This window comes from Sitophilus oryzae, unplaced genomic scaffold (assembly GCF_002938485.1).
Source record: "Sitophilus oryzae breed Bouriz unplaced genomic scaffold, Soryzae_2.0 scaffold_1494_pilon_pilon, whole genome shotgun sequence".
In the NCBI taxonomy this organism is placed as follows: Eukaryota; Metazoa; Arthropoda; class Insecta; order Coleoptera; family Curculionidae; genus Sitophilus; species Sitophilus oryzae.
The window spans coordinates 4,088,025-4,108,581 of record NW_022146163.1 but is presented as its reverse complement, the minus strand read 5'-3'; the positions used below and the strand labels follow the sequence as shown (position 1 = coordinate 4,108,581).

At 31.3% G+C, this 20,557-nt stretch overlaps 1 protein-coding gene across 7 annotated transcripts in view; it reads left to right on the top strand.

Annotated features, from left to right (window-relative positions):
• LOC115877525 (nuclear receptor coactivator 7) overlaps positions 1-20,557 on the top strand; it is a 311,115-nt gene that overhangs the window by 286,042 nt on the left and 4,516 nt on the right. The window lies entirely within an intron of this gene.

Here is a 20,557-nt window from a genome sequence, read left to right as displayed (position 1 = left end):
GACTTATCGTTGACTCACCCTGTACATATCCAAATATTTTGACACGCTGTAAGTATAAAATGGTTTAAATATTGTTAATAAATTCATTTCACGAAATTATAAAATTAAATGACATTTAATAAGGTGTAAATACGAACAGTAGTTATAACCGTGTGTTATAAATTAATTAAAAAGGTGGGACATGAAGGCGTTACCTTCACAATATTTTTATTTGTGTTAACCATGAAATATATTATTTGAAATAACAAATATGTTATGTTTCATGTACTTAAAAAAAAGTCTAGATATTCTATTATGATGTACAAATGGGTAGAACTTCTAATCATTGTAACTCGGGGGGTGTTATTGATGAAACAGTAATTTTTAACCTACCTAGATTACTGCGCTAATTAATGCTGTCTATACAGGGTGTCCCAGAAATAAGTGCAAGTATTTTAACTGGTAGTATAGTTCAACCCCAGAAACACGCATATGAGGTTTTTTTCGCGAAAAAAAAAAAAAAAAATTTGAAAAATTCGAAATTTGTTTAGTTTGGTTTGGTTTGGTTTGATTTTTTGGAATTTTTTAGTTTTTAGTTAAAAACATAATTTCTTGATAATGTGGCAACTAGGGAATGCAATCCCGCAAATGCTGGATCCCGCAAATGCGGGATCCCTCTGTGATTCCGCGAATCAAACAGGTTAGTTGTTAGATTTCTTTCTGGCGTGCGTAAGTGAAGAAAAGCGTTTAACTAGTACCTGTGGACATTTTCGTCAAATAAACTGCCGGACATAATTATCGGGACAAGCAAAATTTTAGGGTAAATTTAAAGTTGCATATCTCTTGAACTAAAAAAGATTTTGGGATGCGGTTTGGACCAGGTTTTAGATGCATCTATTGTGATTAAGATACTATGGTTTTCGAAAATATATTTAGCGAATTCTCGTATACAGGGTGTTTTATAAGAGTGTGAAAATTTGGTCAAGAATCTTTTTTACCGCAAATTTACAATTTTTAAAAAATTCGAAATTTTTACCAAGTACGACTAATCTGTATTGAAATTAGAAAAAAACAATTTTATCGGGTTTTTATTTTTTTTTTGTTTTAAGGAAAATACGATGTTTTTTCGAAAAATATGCATTTTTAGTCATACGATGGTCCTAAATAGTACAAAAAGCTTTGTACATTCTGCATATGCCAAAAAATTATTGATATAGAGTGTATCTAAAAGCAGATAACTAACACAAGTTGAAAAAAATCTTCAACATCAGAATAATATTTTTATATATAAACTAAGTAGATAAATTATAATAAAATTTAAGTTTATTTAATATTAAATATATTTTTTGAACACCCTGTATCCATCGGTCCAAATTTCTGTACAGCTAGAAGATACACGCTATATCAGTATATTGTGGGTCTATGCAAAATGTACAATGCCTTTTGTACCATTTTGGACCAAATGTATTATTTAGGTCTATAAATGCATATTTTTCGAAAACAAAACTCGTTTTTATCTTAAAACAAAAAATTAAAAAAAACACCAAATTGTTTTTTCTAATTTCAATACAGATTAGTCGTACATAGTTAAAATTTCGATTTTTCAAAAATTGTAAATTTTCAAAAATCATTTCTTTTTGAAAATGTCAAAGTAAAATAACTCCGTTATTTTGGACTTATTTGAAAAACGATGAAGAGAAAATATGTTTTTTTATCGAGATCTACCACCCCTTAAAATACTTGCATTTATTTCTGGGATACCCTGTATTGTAACTTGTCTAAAAATAATGATATATAGCTAGGAAATAATACAGTTTTATATTTCAAATTAAGCATTACAATTTAGTGTAAGCTATAGGATATGTTGATAAATTTTAAAACATCGTGAGACACTCTGTATAATTTACAACACAAAATGGACAATATAAAGTTGTAAAGGTAAACTGATGACAACTAAATCGACAATATAAAGAAATTTTTATTGACATAAAGCAATCGTATTATTTCCGAACATTTTATTAGTTTTTCTTCGAATTCGGTATTAATCGATATACGTTTAGCATTTTTATTTGGAATTTACTAATTATTTGCTTTCTATCTGTGACTTTTAATGTTTATGGTATCAGCCAACCAATGGGGTCATCGAAAGAAACAGAGATCAGATCGGTCTAGATTTGACAAACTTTTGAAGTAGGGATGTTCCGAACTGCCAAATATATATATATATATATATATATATATATATATATATATATATATATATATATATATATATATATATATATATATATATATTATATTCCAGATAGAAGAATTCCAAACTATCGACATACCTACTACTTGTTCTGTTTTTTTAAAAGGAAGAAAAATAGTGGTTTAAATGCAATTTTATCATATTTTAATGAACATCTAACATATTTAATGAATTATAAAAATTATGTTTACGAAAAGGCCAGAAACATAAAAACTGTTAAACTTAAGATTTGAACATTTTATAATTTTGAATAAAAAAAATTAGGGAAAGAATACGATACAATTCATGTATTTATGCATTAGTGACTCATAAGCTCCCGTTTTTGACAGTTTTCCTTGACGTTTGAAATGACATATTTGAATTTGATTTGAAATTTTGTTGTGTTTTTTTTCTTTGGATTTGTTATGCTTTTCTGATCTTATTTTATGTTATTTATTCTATTGCGAATTCCAGAAAAAAATACTGTAAAATAATTGTTTAAAACCTTCTTAAGGTCAACTAGTAGTAAGCGCCGTTAAAAATTAAAGAAGGGTACGGGTCAAGTAAATGACATGTAGGGCTTGACCTCGCAAAAATTATCATCGAATGTCTTTCCCCAGCCGTCTTTGACGCCGTTTTTTTTTCGATCGTGTGGTATTTTTTATCGTAAGAAACTGTTTGACGGAACGGTACTGAGATGCAATTGACATGTGTGAATCACAGCCTTTTCATTAGACAGCCAGTCGACTAGATAGAAGTCGGAATCTCCGTTTATAAAAACTATTGAGACTGGTCCTATGATTACTTGCATGTGTTCTCAAAAACTAGCGAAGTCGACTGGCTGTTTAATGAATAGGCTGTGGTGTGAATAGGCCTTTAAAATAACTATTTATGTAACAAGTTGCGAAATGAATGTGTTTTAAGCACGGGACACAAAATTGTCCGGACAATGCGTCGAGTGCTTAAAACACTCTTTTCGCAACGAATTTCATACAAGATTTTTGTGAAAGCGGATAATTTGAGATTCTCATGCTATTATTATTATTTATTTTTTAAACATTTTTTAAAATGTTCTGGTAATCGGTTTTAAGGCATTGTTTATGCATTGTTTAATGACAAAGTTCTGTCATGTTCATACCTTGGTATATTCTTTGGATCAAACGTCGCCGTATTTCCTACAAAGTTTTGTGAAAAAATGAGTGATAATGACGAGTCTTTGGATATTTAACAAACTGCTGAAACTGCCCTATCCCCGTTAGTGCCCGAGAAGTCGAAAAACTTATACGAAACCACCTACAACAACTTTGAAACCTGGGGTCAACGAAAAACATGTTGAGAATTTCACAGAGAAGGTATTGCTAGCCTATTTCCTAAAGTTATCCACTACCTTAAAGCACAGAATATCTAGCTACGCAACAGAAGCCTCGTTACATGTATAAAATTGAAAAGGAACACAGACTTTTAAAGCCTGTCTCCAAATCAGATATTTTGATGCGGTAGTTTCGCTACTACATAATAGAGGGCAATAAATTTAAAAAGAAAACAGTTTTCTACAAACAAAATTTAAAAGAATTTTGTGCAGTGTTGCCATTGTGTAATTCATATCGTAATACTTCCTGATAAAGCCTACCTTCAAATTTGCTACATCATTTAAACATATTAAAATAGATCAGAGCTGTTTTTTTCAATTTGCCATGTTAGTTGGAATTAAATCTTATGAGCTAAATTACAATCAATTCTTGACGTTTGATTGTATAATTGAATCCTGAATTTTCATTGTAATTCGGCGACAATATAATAAGTATTGTTCTACTATTATGATACCACTTCCTGACGTTCGATTGTGTTCATACCAAGTTCATATCGTATAATCAGGAAAAAACGGCGTTCGCGATGGCTATGAAATGAATATCGCTGTCATTTTATATATAAATTTATATGGGAAATGTCATCGATCGTCCTTTTCCAGCCAACTAGACGCCGTTTTTTCGGTATCATACGGTATTTGATATATACTATTTTTCATGACATTACAATCACAGAATCGTAGCTAGATATTCTGTGATTACAATATTATGGTACCATGAAGCATATCAAGTGATACTATAATATAGTACCATATTACGATACATGGCGTTCGATTGGGCTTAAACTTGATATACTATATCTTCAGTGACATTGTAATATCATGGTACCATGGAGCATATAAAGTGGTACCTTCTATAGTACCATATTTGATGACATAGCAATATTAGGTACATGGCGGCAATAGGGCTTAAACTTGGTATACTACGTATCTTCGGTTACATTGTAATATGATGGTACTATGATGCATATAAAGTGGTACCTTAATATAGTACCATATTTCAATACAATTTCCTGGCGTTCGATTGATCTCATATTTGATATATACTTGCGTATTTTTGATGACATTGCATTATTATGGTACCATGAAGCATATCAACTGGTACCATAATATAGTACTATATTATGTACATGGCGTTCGATTGGGCTTAAACTTGGGATACTACGTATTTTCGGTAACATTGTAATATGATGGTACTATGATGCATATAAAGTGGTACCTTCTATAGTACCATATTTGATGACATAGCAATATTAAGTACATGGCGGCAATAGGGCTTAAACTTGGTATACTACGTATCTTCGGTTACATTTTAATATGATTGTACTATGATGTATATAAAGTGGTACCGTAATATAGTACCATATTACGATACCATTTCATGGCGTTCGATTGTTTTTAAATTTGGTATACTACGGATCTTCGGTGACATTGCAATATTATGATACCTTAAAGCATATCAAGTATTATGATATCATTTCCTGGTGTTTGATTGGGCCCAAATTTGGTATACTTGCGTTTCTTTATAAAGATTTGTTTAATTAATAATTTTAATTTATTTTACGAATTTTAATTTGTTATTATAGTAAAAAAAAAGTATACACAGTAAAAAGAAAGGGATGCCAATTCAAGTCTTTTTGAATCTGGCAACTGTGCATATTTAGCCGAGCTACAAGGCAGTCGACGAGCCGTCGATCCAAAACCGAAAGTTCAAAATTTCTAATTATATTCTGATTATGACATTGTCGCGCCATCTAGTATTCTATTTGTGCAATTTTAGCTCTTTCATTTCGAGTATTTTTCTGTTGCGTAGCTAGATATTCTGTGCTTAAAGCCGTCAACTCTGTGGAGTAAATATTCGATGCTCCGCACCATGGTTTACCTGAACAGAAACATAGATATTAGCAAATTCACAAACCTTATTGCATTTTTAAAAAGAAAAGCTTCCGGATATCAGGCAAAGAAATCAAACTAGAAATAGAACGCTTTATGAAAGAAGCCGACGACAAAGAATTCCTTTTATGTAAAGCTATCTTAATCGTTGGAGTATTTGGAGCATGTAGGAGGGAGGAAATCACGTTTTTGACCGTAGATGCCATTAAAAATTGTCAGTTATTTATTAGTGTGAAGATTCCGAATACAAAAACTCATTTTCCACGAGTGTTTACGATTACTGAGGGCCAATAGATGGTATCAATTTCTTACATGTATTTCGCCAGTACGCAAAACTTCGACCACTCAATGTGACACATCAGTGATTTTTCTTGACGTATCGAAAAAATCAATGCTGTACCGTGCCAGTTGGAATCAATACGATAATTAGGGGTATGCCAAAAAAGAATTTCTTGAAAGAAGAATTTCTTGGGCTCTCCATCGCCATTGAATACACTGGTCATTGTTTCCGGCGCAGCTCTGCAACAATGCTGGCAGATTCAGGGGCGGACATAACAGTTTTAAAGCGACCGACATGGATGTTGGCAATCAAGCTCGGTTGCTGAAGGTTACATTGAAGATTCAATTGAACAGAAAACCGAAATAGCAAAAAGAATCATGGGACAGAAAGATACGCCAAAATAAAAGCAGTTCACGTAGAAGCAGAAACTACCAGTATTGCCAGTACAAGAAATTTACTTATTCCGACTCTTACAACTTGCATTTCTCTTAGAGACGAAAAGTTGGATGCCTCATGTAATAATTTAAATAATAACTTATCTTTAATAATTTATATAATTGTACCTTTGAGATTTATAATAATAATAAAATGCCTTTATTGTCAAAAAATTTTATAATTTGTAGGCAAAGGTAAAATAAACAGACAAAGTAAACAAACAAGATACACAAACAAAAGATAATACTCTGAGCGTGGGGTAGGTAGATAAAGATCTTGCTCCGCGTTCCTGAGTAGATAAGTGTGAGATGGTCTTTCTCTTGGGAAGCTGATACATGCTTACGTATTAGGCAAACGGATTCAAATATAAATAAGGAAGGAAGAGTTAACATTTTTAATTTTTTAAAACAGTCCTGGCAATGAGTTCTGCTGTTTAGTCCCAGTGAATATCGAACAGCTCTATTCTGGAGCTTGAAAATGCGGTCAAATTGAGTCGTACAACACGTACCCCAGAATCGAAGGGCATACCTGAGGTGCGACTCAAAAAGTGCATAATAAACAATTCTAGCCACTGACAAGTTAAGCTCCTTAGAAACAGATCTCAACGCAAAACAGGCAGAGCTCAATTTTTTCGACGAAGTTTCGATATGCATGTCCCATTTCAGAGAATTGTCCACAATAAGCCCTAAGAATTTTACAGATTTTACGACGTCAATGGTGGTGTTGTTAAGTACAAAAGGCTGCAGCGAGTTTTTATACGACAAAGCTATAGTTTTAGAAATGTTGAGACTCAGGAGGTTCAAATCGCACCAAGATTTGATGGTGATTAAGTCATTTGATATAATCCTATGAAGTGCCGTGACGTCCTTGTTGCTCCAAGTGAATCTAGTGTCGTCGGCAAAAAGACATTTTGCCACTGATGTTTATGTTAGCAATGTCGTTAATAAAAAGAAGAAACAAAATAGGGCCTAGCACTGAGCCTTGTGGTACTCCATATTCTATTGGCTTGCTAGAAGACAACGTGGTATCCACCCTCACAAGTTGACTTCTGTTGCTCAGATACGACTTAAACCATTCGACAGATGTTCCCCTGAACCCATAGTGCTGCAGTTTATTAATTAGGATCTTATGATTTACATAGTCGAACGCCTTAGAAAAATCACAGAAAATTGTTGCTGTAGAATGATGGTTATTTAGGCTGCAGTAAACTTTATTAAGGAGGGAAAACATAGCGTCATTTGTGGACTTGTTGCTTAGAAATCCAAACTGATGTTCAGTAAGTATTTTGTATTTACAAAACTGAAGTGAATTTATAATAAATAAATATTTTCATTGTTTCTAACGTTTCATTTTTTACTTTTAGGCACTAGTGCCTAAACGAGTGTCACTTTTAGATAGTAGTGCCTAAAAGAATGTCATTTCGAATCTCAAATAAATATCAAAAACTGTCAATTTCGGAACGCTTTCACAGAAAGTAAATTATCGATATTGGATATCGAGAGAGTAAAATATCGATTGATGCGATCATCACTACTGCGAAGGTCTTTTTCGAAAAAGAAATTACATAATCGAAATTCCGCAAAACAACTTTTATATTTCGACTAATTATAAAGAAAACTGTTCAAATTGTTTTACTCGATGACCCGTTTCGAACCGGTAACGATCCTTCAAGTCCCGTAATTTGGCTCCAAGGCGCGTAAAATTTTACAAACATTTAACTTGCAGTACTGCACCGTAGCTTTAGTTCTTCTTCAGCTGTTGGACGGTACCAAGTTACACGATTTTAACGCCTTTGCTGCTAAATATTAAAATATGCGGGCGGACTTATACATTTGGTAGAATAATCAAGTGAATTGCGCTATACATAATTTAACCTTGTGTTCGAACTGCTTTTTTTTATACAAAGTAATTGATATTTATATTTTATTCAGCCGTATGGTGATACATAAATTAACCTGTAATAATCGAAATGTTGTGTGGGATGGTATAGTTTAGTGTTTTCAATTTAAATATGGAAAATGGATACTCAAGTCGCACCTGTAAGTGATTTTGTTTGTTAAAAAGAAAAAAAAATATATATTGTATTGTCTAAAAAATACCAGTACTTAGCTTTAAAAAAATTAACGTTTCAATGAACAATTTCCTCCCGCAACACACTGGCGAATATTCACGAAAACGTGGCCAAAACCTCTAAAATGAAATATATTAACTTCTAATATATACCGGGTGCGTCTCAAAAGTGACTTACCGCCTATAACTTTTTTATGTTTTCAGATAAAAAAACGAGGTTTGCTATGTTAGTAAATTACATAAATTATTGATTTACTTATTCAATTGTTTTTGGTCACTTCCTGTTTCACCGGAAATGACAACAACTTTTGATTTTTAAATGGCACCCTCGATATTTTTTTACTTTATTCGATAGAAAATGACATATCATATATGTCAACTTTTGACATTTTCTCATATGATTTATTTGAAATTGTAACATGCTGTTCATAACGACAAATTGACTCGAAATACCAAGTGTGTGGTACCAAATTATTTGTAAAAAAAATCTTTTTCCAAATATGCTAATGAGCCACCCTCGTTCCATTTGAAAAAATTGAGATATGATTAAAATACGATTTGGTATTCTTTTAATCTGCTAGGACAAGACACGAAAAACATTAGAAGATTAAATCTATTTCTCCAAGGCTCCTTGATTAAAAATTAGTGTTTTTAAAACAGCCATGGCACTGTTAGAATGAAATTTAAAATTCAATTTTTTTAAAAGCGAAAATGTCAAAAGCTGACATATGATATGTCATTTTCTATCGAATAAAGTAAAAAAATACCGAGGGTGCCATTTAAATCAAAAGTTGTAGTGATTTCCGAAGTGACCGAAAACAATTGAACTTGTCAATCAATCCTAATTTATGTCATACTAGCATGTACCAGCGACTTCGTTCGCGTCGAATTAATCATTTGTAATGGTGATGATAAAGCAAAGCAAGAATTTCCATTAACATACAAACTGGATAAAATTTTCTATTATATTATATTAATTTTTTTTATATAATTTGGTAATATTTGAGGGGTAGTTTCATCTCGTTGTAATTTGACTTTCGAAAAATCCGTTTGCCAAGAATAAGCTTTTTACGTCAATCAGTTTAAGCAGAATCGTGGTTAAAAAATTACCCAACTCTTTGGAACACCCTGTATGATTTTTTAAAAAATTTCAAAATATGTAAAAAAACCAAATAAATTATATTTGTCCAAGCGTTTTCCCGAAAGACTAACCGTTTTTTAAATAACAAATATTGTAATATTTGAGGGGCGTTTTCACCCTCTTGGAATTTGAGATTCGAGAAACCCCTCCTTAACGAACCTCTACACCCCACAGTCAATCCGTTTGCCAAAAATCAGCTTTAGTCAAGCAGTTTAAGCAGAATCCTGATTACTTAATGGTCATATTTTATGAAACACCCTGTATAAATTTATAAAAAATCTTAAAATATGTAAAATAACAAAATAAAATATACGTGTTTAAGAGGTTTTCCGAAAAGCTCACCGGTTTTTAAATAAAAAATATTTTAATATTTGAGGGATAGTTTCACCCCTTTAGAATTCGAGTTTCGAAAAATCCCTTCTTATCGAACCTCTACACCCTAAAGTCAATCCGTTTTCCAAAAATCAGCTTTTTACGTCAAGCGCTTTAAGCAGGATCGTGATTAATCAATGACCAGATTTTTCGAAACACCCTGTATACATTTTTAAAAAATCTTAAAATATGTAAAAGAACAAAATAAAATATACGTGTTTAAGCGTTTTTTCGGAAACTTGACCGTTTTTTAAATAAAAAATATTGTAATATTTGAGGGGTGGTTTCACCCCTTTGGAACTGGAATTTCGAAAAATCCCTTCTTATCGAACCTCTACACCCTAGAATCAACCTGTATGCCAAAATTGAGCTTCTTACGTTGAGTGGTTTGTGCAGGATCGTGATTAATCAGTATGTCAGTCACTTAAGGATTTTATATATTAGTATAGATACTAACATACAAAATCTCTTTTTTTTTATCCGAAAAAATAAAAAAGTTATAGAGGTGAACCACTTTCGAGACGCACCCGGTATAATACCATACGATTGAAAAAAAAAATCAGCGTCAAAGATAGCTGGGGAATGTCAATCGATGATAATTTTGACGAGGTCAAGACCTAGACGCCATTACTTGGTCTGCACGTTGGCCTTAAAAGTTTGTAATATATTTTTATATTGAGTAAAAATGATTTTTAATTGGTGTAGTTTAAAAAAATACGAGGAAAAGAATTCATCAATGGAATTTTTCTACATTTTTTTTTAAATTTTGACGTAGCATCAGTAAATTAAATAATAATAAAACTCGCCTAATATGCTATTATCAACATTATTTTGTCGTTAGAACTAAATAAAAACGTACTTGTGGAATTATTTTGACCAAATCGGTGTCGCCTAACATAATTATTAGTTGTGTTAGGGACATCTATTCATTTAATAATAAAAAAAATATTTAATTCATAGTTACCCAACGGTGTAACAATATTAATATTAGATATTCACATAACTTACTATTGTAACGTGGGATAGACAATTATTTATCTCCATATGGCGAAACAATCTGTCAAAGCAATCAAAATTATTTATTTTTAAAAACAAGAATACAATTTTAATTATTTGAACAACTTATATTTAATATCTTTAAAAAACTACCAAGTTAGGTTTTTTAATATTTTTTTGTGGGGGAAAACTTAAATATTTTTATTACAACCATAGAATGATGTCAAATGGTCCAAACAAGGAAATTTCTCTCGAGGAGAACTATACAAGCGTTTAATATACAGTGTGTCTCACATATGAATGTATTTATACAGGGTGTTTCAAAAAACCATTGCCATATCTCGTGGGGACATTCCTCGCGTAAAAATATGATTTATTCTGCATATCAGCATAGGTTCGATTCTGCTTTGTTTTGTAGCTACAGAGTGTTAAAGTCTTAATATTTTTTGGATTTATTATAATTTTCTTCCAAGTACTTTTAGCGTTTCGAATGGAATTTTGATGGTAAAAGTAACTATAAATGCGACATATTTTAAAGCTAAAAAAGAGTCGATATATACACCAGGGACGTGCATAGGGGTTATCACTAGAATATTTTTTCTAAAAAAAGCATGTACGCCACTGACTTTTTTTTCTCTTGTTAGCAAATTTGTGTAAGCAGTTTAATGCGGATTAAAAGTTGTCTCTTGATATTTTGTCGATTTCGGCCTCCTTGATGAGATAAACGCAATTTTATTAATTTGCCTTAATCCAAGTCTAATAGCAACCTCTAAAAAAATTAATATCATTAACTTTCGAAAGTTTTAAATAAGTACTCATTGATTCCTCATCAAAAAATATTAAAAAAGTTCCTATATACATGGGTATGGAAATGCATAGTTTTAGAGTTACAGGATGTTAAAACTTTTTAAAATTAGGTAAAAAATTAGGTACAATATATAATTGATTAATTTTATTTTTATTTTATTAATTGTGATTAATAAAATTGCGTTTATTTCATCAAGGAGGTCGAATTCGACAAAATATCAAGAGATAACTTTTAATTGGCATTATACGGTTTACATAATTTTGATATCAAGAGAAAAAAGTCAGTAGCGCACATTTTTTTTTAAATATTCCAGTGATAACCCATATGCACGCCACTGCTGAATTTATTGACACTTTTTCAGTATTAAAATATGTAACACATATAGTAACTTTTACCCCCAAATTTTCATTCAAATCACTAAAAGTACTTGGAAAAAAAAAATAATAAATCGGAAGATTATTAAGACCTAACACCCTGTAGCTACGAAACAAAGCAGAATCGGACCTATGTTGATATGAAAAATAAGTCTTATTTTTACGCAAGGAATCTCTCCAAGAGAGATGGCACATGTTTTTTTAAACCCCCTGTATATGTAGAGTATCCTAAAATACAATAATTAAGAATATACTTATAAAAAAAACTTATTCTATAAAACATAGTAGTGTCAAATATACAGTATGTCCCCGGATTGTTATTCCAAGAGGAAAAACAGTTTTATTATATATTATAGTACGACAGCTAGCAACGTCGGAAAAACAAGTATTTTAAGACGTCTGGCTCCTTGATATGTATTTTACTATGCTCTCTAGAACAGCATGCGGCCCGTCTGGCTGCCGGTAAACGTTGCGTTCCCTACTGCGCATTGCTGCGTTGAAAAAAGATCCTATATTTTTATTAGTCCTTTAAATTCTAGTATTGAATATAAATCGAACATGTCTCCATAGCGCAGTGCGTAAAGTTTCCGACTACGGACCGATGATTCACAGTTCGAATCCGGGTCAGGGCAAAAACCTTTTTATTTTATTTTCGTTTATATTCTGATAGTAAAGTATTAAATATTTGTTTTTTTTTTGAATCACCAGAATTATTTAATACTTTACTATCAGAATATGAACGAAAATAAAATAAAAAAGTGTTTGCCCTGACCGGGATTCGAACTCTGAATCATCGGTTCGTGATCGGAAACTCTACGCACTGCGCTATGAAGACCTGTTCGATTTATATTCAATACTAGATTTTATAGGACTAAATTAATAAAAAATATAGGATCTTCTTCCGATGCGTAGTAGTGAACGCAACGGGTATCGGCAGCCAGACGGGCCGGGCCGCATGCTGTTCCAGAGAGCATAGTAAAAAATATATCAAAGAGCCAGACGTCTAAAATACTTTCTCGAAAACGTTGCTAGCTCTTAGACTATACATTCTTCAGAAAAGTTTTTGGGTGTTTTAAAATTGTCAATTCCGTTTACACTTTTTTAAATTTCAAAGTAATTATTGACTAAGAAGAAACTTCAAAAATAATTCAAAATCTTTGTTCAAAATACTTTAAACCTCCAAAAAGCGGGTATAATAAAAACATTTTGAAATACGAAATTATAGCTATTTTGACTACGTTTACTACTGCCTATAACAGGAATATTTTTGAAATATTTCCGTTACACTTAAGGAAACTAATATAAATATCCAATAGGTTTGTGTTAAACTTTTTTAAATAAATCCTTTGATAAATAAGTTTAAAATTCGACTTCCTATTTTAGTTCAACCGCAACTTATTTCCTGTTCTCTGAACTCACAGGGATCTTTCATGAAGTAAACTATACAATAAATAATATTTTACAATATACAGGGCGTTTTACAGTATAGATGCCTCACGCAAAATTAATATTTAATTTTCATATCAACATAGGTCCGATTCTGCTTTGTTTAGGTAGTCGACTTATTATAACTTTCTTTCAAGTACCTTTAGCGATTTGAATTGCATTTTGAGGGTAAAAATTAATATAGGGACATTTTATTGATAAAAAAGTGTTGACAGATTCACCAGGGACGTGCATATGGGTTATTATTGGAATATTTTTTCTAAAAAAAAACTGTACGCTACTGACTTTCTTCACTGATTAGCACTGTTGTGTAGGCCTTATAATGCCGATGAAAAGTTGTCTCTTGATATTTTAACGATGTCGGTCTCCTTGATGAACGCAGTTTTATTAATCTGCTTTTATCCAAATCCAATAGCAACCTTTAAACTTTTTTAAATCATTAACTGGTCAAAGTGTTAAATAAGTACTCACTGATTCCTCACCAAAAATGTGAAAAATGTTCTCATAAACATGGTGCGGAAATGCATAGTTTTAGAGATACAGGATTTTAAAACTTAAAAGGTCTTTTGTAATTATCTTAAACACCATTATTTTTTGGAATTTGCCGTGGGTAGCACTGTGAATATGAAATTTTAATAATAAATTAGATGAAATAAATATTTTTATTTATTTCAACTTCATTAATTGAGATTAATACAATTATTGCGTTTATCTTAAGAGACCCTTTTTGATCAGCATTAACAAAAACAAAGTATTTTGGTCGTATTTAATTTTTTTACGAATTTTCAAGAATTCGTACAAATTGTCTTATGAATTAGCATCCACTGTAACCGACGCCAACGCCTATAAACGCAAACCATAGATAAGAGAACATTGAATAATGATAATTATAGAGATAGAGATGACATTGACAGTTTAGGTATTTTTGAACATCTCGAAATTCACAAAATCAAAAATGTAGTAGAATATATTCATAAACTAGTAGGTACCCATGTCGGTACCCAATAGGCTTTACTCAAAATTTACATCTGATGTCTGATATGTCCCACCTTTTTTATATTGAAGTAAGTACGAGTCTATAATTTTAAGAGTCTCAAACAATATACACTCTGTAGTGGCTTCTTTAGATTGATGGAAATAAATGTTGAATGTTTTAGATGATTAGTTTAGTGATATACGAGGTAGAGAAAAAGGAATACGTATCATCTGCTGGACTGGTAAATATTCCATGCACGTAGCTGGAATATACAGGTCTCTTAAATATTCCATATTCATGGAATATTTCAAAGACCTGAAATTCTTTTTTTTTCCTTTAACGATTTTTTTAAATATTTTGGACATTTTATTATTATTTAAATAACTTCGATATATTACTACAGTTGTTGCAATGGAATTGATATTTTAATGGTATTCAGCCATAACGAATTATTGGATTGATCCAAAGTATTACAGAGTATTACAGAAAAATTAAACAACTTTTTTTATATCGTTTTGCTAAATTATTACTTTATACTTACTAAATAATACCAATATTTAAAAATATCAAAAATATGATATTTTTATGTAGACACATAGACAATACAGCAAGTTTTTACGTATTCCATCCCAATATACTCGTATTATTCAGTGTAAGCACCTTGAATAATATTGTAAATACATAATATTTTATTAGTCAGGCGCGGATCAGAATTTTTAGTTAATAAAACTTTATATTATAACCCCCTTTTTTATTCCTGGATCCGTCACTGCTCGGACCCTATAAGCAAGCGTTTATATTTTGGAATTTAGTAGGTCTTGAATGAGCTTTTATGTCATATTTTTTTCAGTTAATAAAAAATGCATTATACAAATTATATATAGTTCATATCAAATAAACTTTTAGTCACGTGATTAAGCTTGGTTTGGATTTTATATATTTTCTTATATCAAAATATTTTAGGAAACAAAAATAAATTAAATATAAATACATAAACAGTTATTATTTACATCAACAAAACTCACCTCCTTAACAGCACTTAACGGATATAAAGGGCCATTACTATCGCTTTCCCGTTCAAAATATTCTAATAAAGTTTAGTTTAGATTAGTTTTTTACGGTTATTAATCTTGTACCACTTCGCACTAAAAGAGGTTCTAAAAAGAACAGTGTTCGACTGCAAGGTTTGCTAATAAAAAAACTAAAGTGTCAAAACGAATGACAATAGGTTTGTTCCTACAAGCATCCAAACCGGTCAGAAACTTGTCAAATGTAGTAGATCACACCAAGACATAGATATGCCGTAGATTACAACTGAGGGTTGAAACCTTTGGTGTTACACAGCAAAATAAAACACTAAATCACCACAATACACCAAAACACTTTTACTTTTACACTGGACGCGCGTTTCGCTAACCATGTTAGCATCATCAGCAGATGATTATAAACTGCTGCTCAGTTAGTTGATATTCCGTAAATAAAAATAAACATAGATTATTAATTCGCTTAACTATTTTAGAGTTTTCTGATGTTGTGGGCTGTGGAAACGAACCTAATATCTGGAAATAAATAAATAAATGTGGCAACTTAACATTTTTTACAGCAGAGTATGGAGTGTAGAGATGAGGAGGAATATCTCTTATGGGACTTTATTTGAAAAAGTGGTCACAAAAATGAGAAAAATAATGGTTTACCAAATGACCACAGTGACGCTAATGACACACATCTAAAAAATGAAACCATAAATAAGAGAATAAACAATAACTAAAGAATATAAGGACATGTAACGCCCATATACGGGCTGCAGCAGAATTTGTGACCTCAGACGCCATTCTTTTGATGGCAACGAATGAGTCATCAGCTGGTCACCAGCGACAATTTTAGCGATTTTTAATAGTTTTTGTGTAGTGAACTTTGTATAAACTTTATTACAATGGTGATTAATTGCTCAGGTTTCAAGTGTAAAAGCAGCAGCGATAAGAAAGAGCCAGGAGTTACGTTTTATAGGTAAATAAACAGTCCGCTCCATTTTTTTAGCGTTTTCTTAGTTTTATTATTCAATTCGATAATTATTTTTCTGATATGTACTTGATGTGTGCTATACGTCGATACTAGTTTTGTACCTTTTTTTAACATTTTAATACGTTTTTTTTTTAATATTTCGTAATTAATTAGTATGATACCACCGTATACACCATAGGTCTAGTCAAAACATTTATCAAAAAATATAAATATCTCTTCAAACAGCTAGGTTAAGAAGTTATTTTTGTCCTTGAGAATAAAAGTAACATAACCTAAAACAACATTACCTAAAAAACTTTCTTTTTATTTCTTAGAATATAAAACAATTAGTTTTATATATTAATATTAGAGGCCCAGTCTATTGCAGCTGAATAAAAATCAAAAATTTATTTCATGTGACATGAGAATAAAATTTGTATGTTTTTGAAACCCGCGCCCTCACGTTAAATATTTATCTCTTTTTAATAATTTCCTGTTCTAAAAATTTTCGGCGTATATTTTAAATTTTAGGTTTTTGCTACAGCAGCGCCATCTTAAGTCTTCCCCTTTTTATGACCCCCATTTTTTAATGCACGAAGCTATTTCTCCTTACCTCTACACTTCATACAGCAGAGCTACCACCTGAAATCCCAGCGGGAAATTTAAATTCCAGTTAGTCAGCCCTGCGACGATATCGCATAGTTTTTGAGAAAAAAAGTTTTTCCGAAGCTGACTTTCAAGAATTATTTTTTTGGCGCTCCAAGCTATATAGGATGTCCCAGAAATAAGTGCAAGTATTTTAACTGGTAGTATAGTTCAACCCCAGAAACACGCCTATGAGTTTTTTTTCGCGAAAAAAATTTTTGAAAATTCGAATCTTTTGGAAAATTTTTTTGGAATTTTTTTTTGGTTTTTAGTTAAAAAAACATAATTTCTTGATAATACGGCAACATAGGTATTAGATTAAATTTAAGTAAGAAAATCCAGTGGTTCTCAAAATTTTAGCAAAAAATAATTTTTTTTGGAAATTTTCAAAGTAAAATAACTCCGTTATTTTGGACTTATTTTTGAAAAACGATACAGAGAAAATATGTTTCTTTTATCGATATCTACCACCCCTTAAAATACTTGCACTTATTTCTGGGACACCCTGTATAGGTGCATAAAATCTAGTATGTGCGAATAATCTACTTGGCGAAAATATGGAATGTTATGTTAGTATCACAAATGATATTTGACAATAAGCTTCATAAATTATAGATTTCTTAACTAACGTTCGGGTTTATTTTTTATTTGAGATTTCGATGCCCTCTAACGGACAAACAAAGCACTTTTGTGTAGAATTGTGTGCAATTAACTTACTTCGATTCAACAAATACGTAGTTGTTCTATGTCCACGGAATATTGAAACTACCTGTATATTTTGTAGGTCTGCTTTGGAAAAAACTTCTCAATTTTTTTTTCTCAAAAGATATGCAATTTGGCGTTTTTTGCAAGAGACAAAAAGTCAGTCGTCAGTGGAGTTAGAAAATATTTCTACTAAAATTTATGTAGTTGGGGTAGTTTTCACCTTTCCCGTACTTTTTCTTGTTTTTTGTCAAAGTCAAATGTTAAAGTGCTTAGCAAAACAAGGTCACCCGAAATCTCATTCAAATCGGAATAACGGTTCTTAAAATATCTTAAAAAATGTGTTTATTTTTTTAAAGTTTTGTGCTTTCTAACGGACAAACGAAGCACTTGTGTGGCGCTAATCATATTTAAATATGTAATACCATAGAGTAGTTTTTTACGAATCAAAAAAAATAATACAGTATAGCCAAAAGACATAAAAGCGAATCCAAGACCAACTGGACTCCAAAATAGACGCACCATACGATAGACTTTTTCCATAGTGGATTATTTGGCGACCGTTCAAGTCGTCTGCGTCGAAAATAAACAACGCGGGTCCCGGACCAGTAGGCAATCACAATAAAGCCGGGCTCCCGTGTGTGTTTGTTTTTTTTTCGCTGTCCCATCTCCGTTAAAGACCAATTATTTTGTTCCTCCTAACAAGCGCGCGACATAAAAATATCGAATAATAAGCGGTCCGAAAATGATGTGTGCTTTGTCCAACAACCACTCTAATTAAGATAATAAGTATGCTGTTGTGTCGTTTTTTTATCTTCGATGTATTTCTCGATTTCGCGCAAAAAAGAATGCAAGTCTAGAGGTTTAGACGCCGTCCCTGTACTGTTAAGAGGTTGGTGGTAGTGATGGTAAAAGGGCTTCTTAATATTGACAAGAGTGTCATATGTTTCAAGTAAGTGGAAGTATTTTGTTTCGTTGTTTTCTGTTTCTTAGGCCGGCAACATGTTTATTCTTTATGTGGTAGATTCTGGCCAAAAGAAACATATATTTTCTCTTTACCATTATTAAAATAAATTGATAGTAACTGAGTTATTTAACTTCGAAATTTAAAAAAAATAATGGCAACATTTTGAGAGCCGCCGGTAGCAATCGATAATCAGGCACAAATAGCAAGCAATTACCAGAAACGCAGCTTGTTCGAAGCTCAGTGTTGACACCTCCACTAGAAAAATTTAAAAACGACTTGGAAAATTCAGATTAAAAGTAAAAGTCTTTCCTAATATTAGAAAACGGGACTCCGATAGATATCGATGTAATTAGGTTAGAGCGTCGTTTTGTCACTTTACCTAAAACCGTAACTCTACACTTAACAACACTTCATTTCACTGCGATTCTTGACAGCCCTACACTTAAATGCCCACGTGTGTTTGGCACAAAATACATTCATATGCTATCTAAATTATTTAGGGTTATTTTTGGAGAATTTAAACTATGTTTTTCTATCTCACACTCTTGTTTTTGTGAATAAACACCAAAATAATTGATATTTTTATTTGAACAATAAAAGTATAATTATTTACAGACTTACCTTACATTTGCCTATTTTTTTAGTTTTGTCAGAGGTTTACTATTTCTAGTAAATTCTCAAATGAACTGGATATTGGATAACCTAAAAATGCAATCAGCTGATCTGTTTAAATGTAGGTCAAACGTTGACTATTTACATATCTAATAGAGGGCGCCGATTCTGACTATACAGGGTTCGGCAATAGTGCGTCGGGTATCTGTAGCTCCTAGAATAAAAAGCTTGGAAATTTTGTTTAAGTGCTAACCTACTACCTACACTATGTACTAGGGTGTATTTCAGGAAAATGTTTTAACTTCTACAAGGTGGCTAAAAAGTGTGAGTGGATCGGGATGATTTTTTTTTAAATGAAACACCCTGTATATTATGCATTTTTGGCTTCCTTTCAGATCACTTTACATAATCCTAAGATATGATTAGATATATTTCGATAGTGTCAGAGATATAATACATAAATAAAAAATATATATTTTTCAGCCTTTCTTAAAAAAAATATTAAAAATACAAGAAATGTCTTGAAATCAAAACTATATTATGTATTTACGTTAGATGGTCTGTATTTACTTTGCTATAAATATCGTAATCTTAAATCATACAGAACGTTCAAAATGCTACGCCAAACTTTCTAAAATTCTAAATAAATTTTCTTGTTTTTTTTTTAATTGAACACCCTGTATATTATTTTTTTGGTAAATTGAGAATTAAAAAATGAACATTTTTTTTATTTAGAGTATTTCAACATTTTTAACGGTTTTGCAGATATTCGCGGTTTTATATTTCATATGGCATTTTCCATAGTAAACTTTTATCAAAGCTACCCAGTGATTTTTCTCTCGTATTTTACCGTTGAAAGAGCCATATGAAATATTACCGCGAGGTATCTGCGAATCCGTTAGAAATTACGAAATATTCTAAATACAAAAAAAGTTCATTTTTTAATTTTCCATCTATTAAAAGAATAATATACAGGGTGTTCCATATAAAATAACGAAGAAAAATTATTTTATATTGGTGTAATTTAAGTTTGGCGTAGAATTTTGAACACCCTGTATGATGACACCCCCAATTAAGATTAGGATATTTATAGCAAAGTAAGTACAGACCATCTAAGTAAACACCTAATATAGTTTTGGTATCAAGACAGTTCTTGTATTTTTAATAATTTAAAGAAAAAATATTTATTTTTTTTATTTATTAATATCTCTGAAACTATCAAAACTTATTTAAAAATATCTTAACGATCAAAGTGATCAGA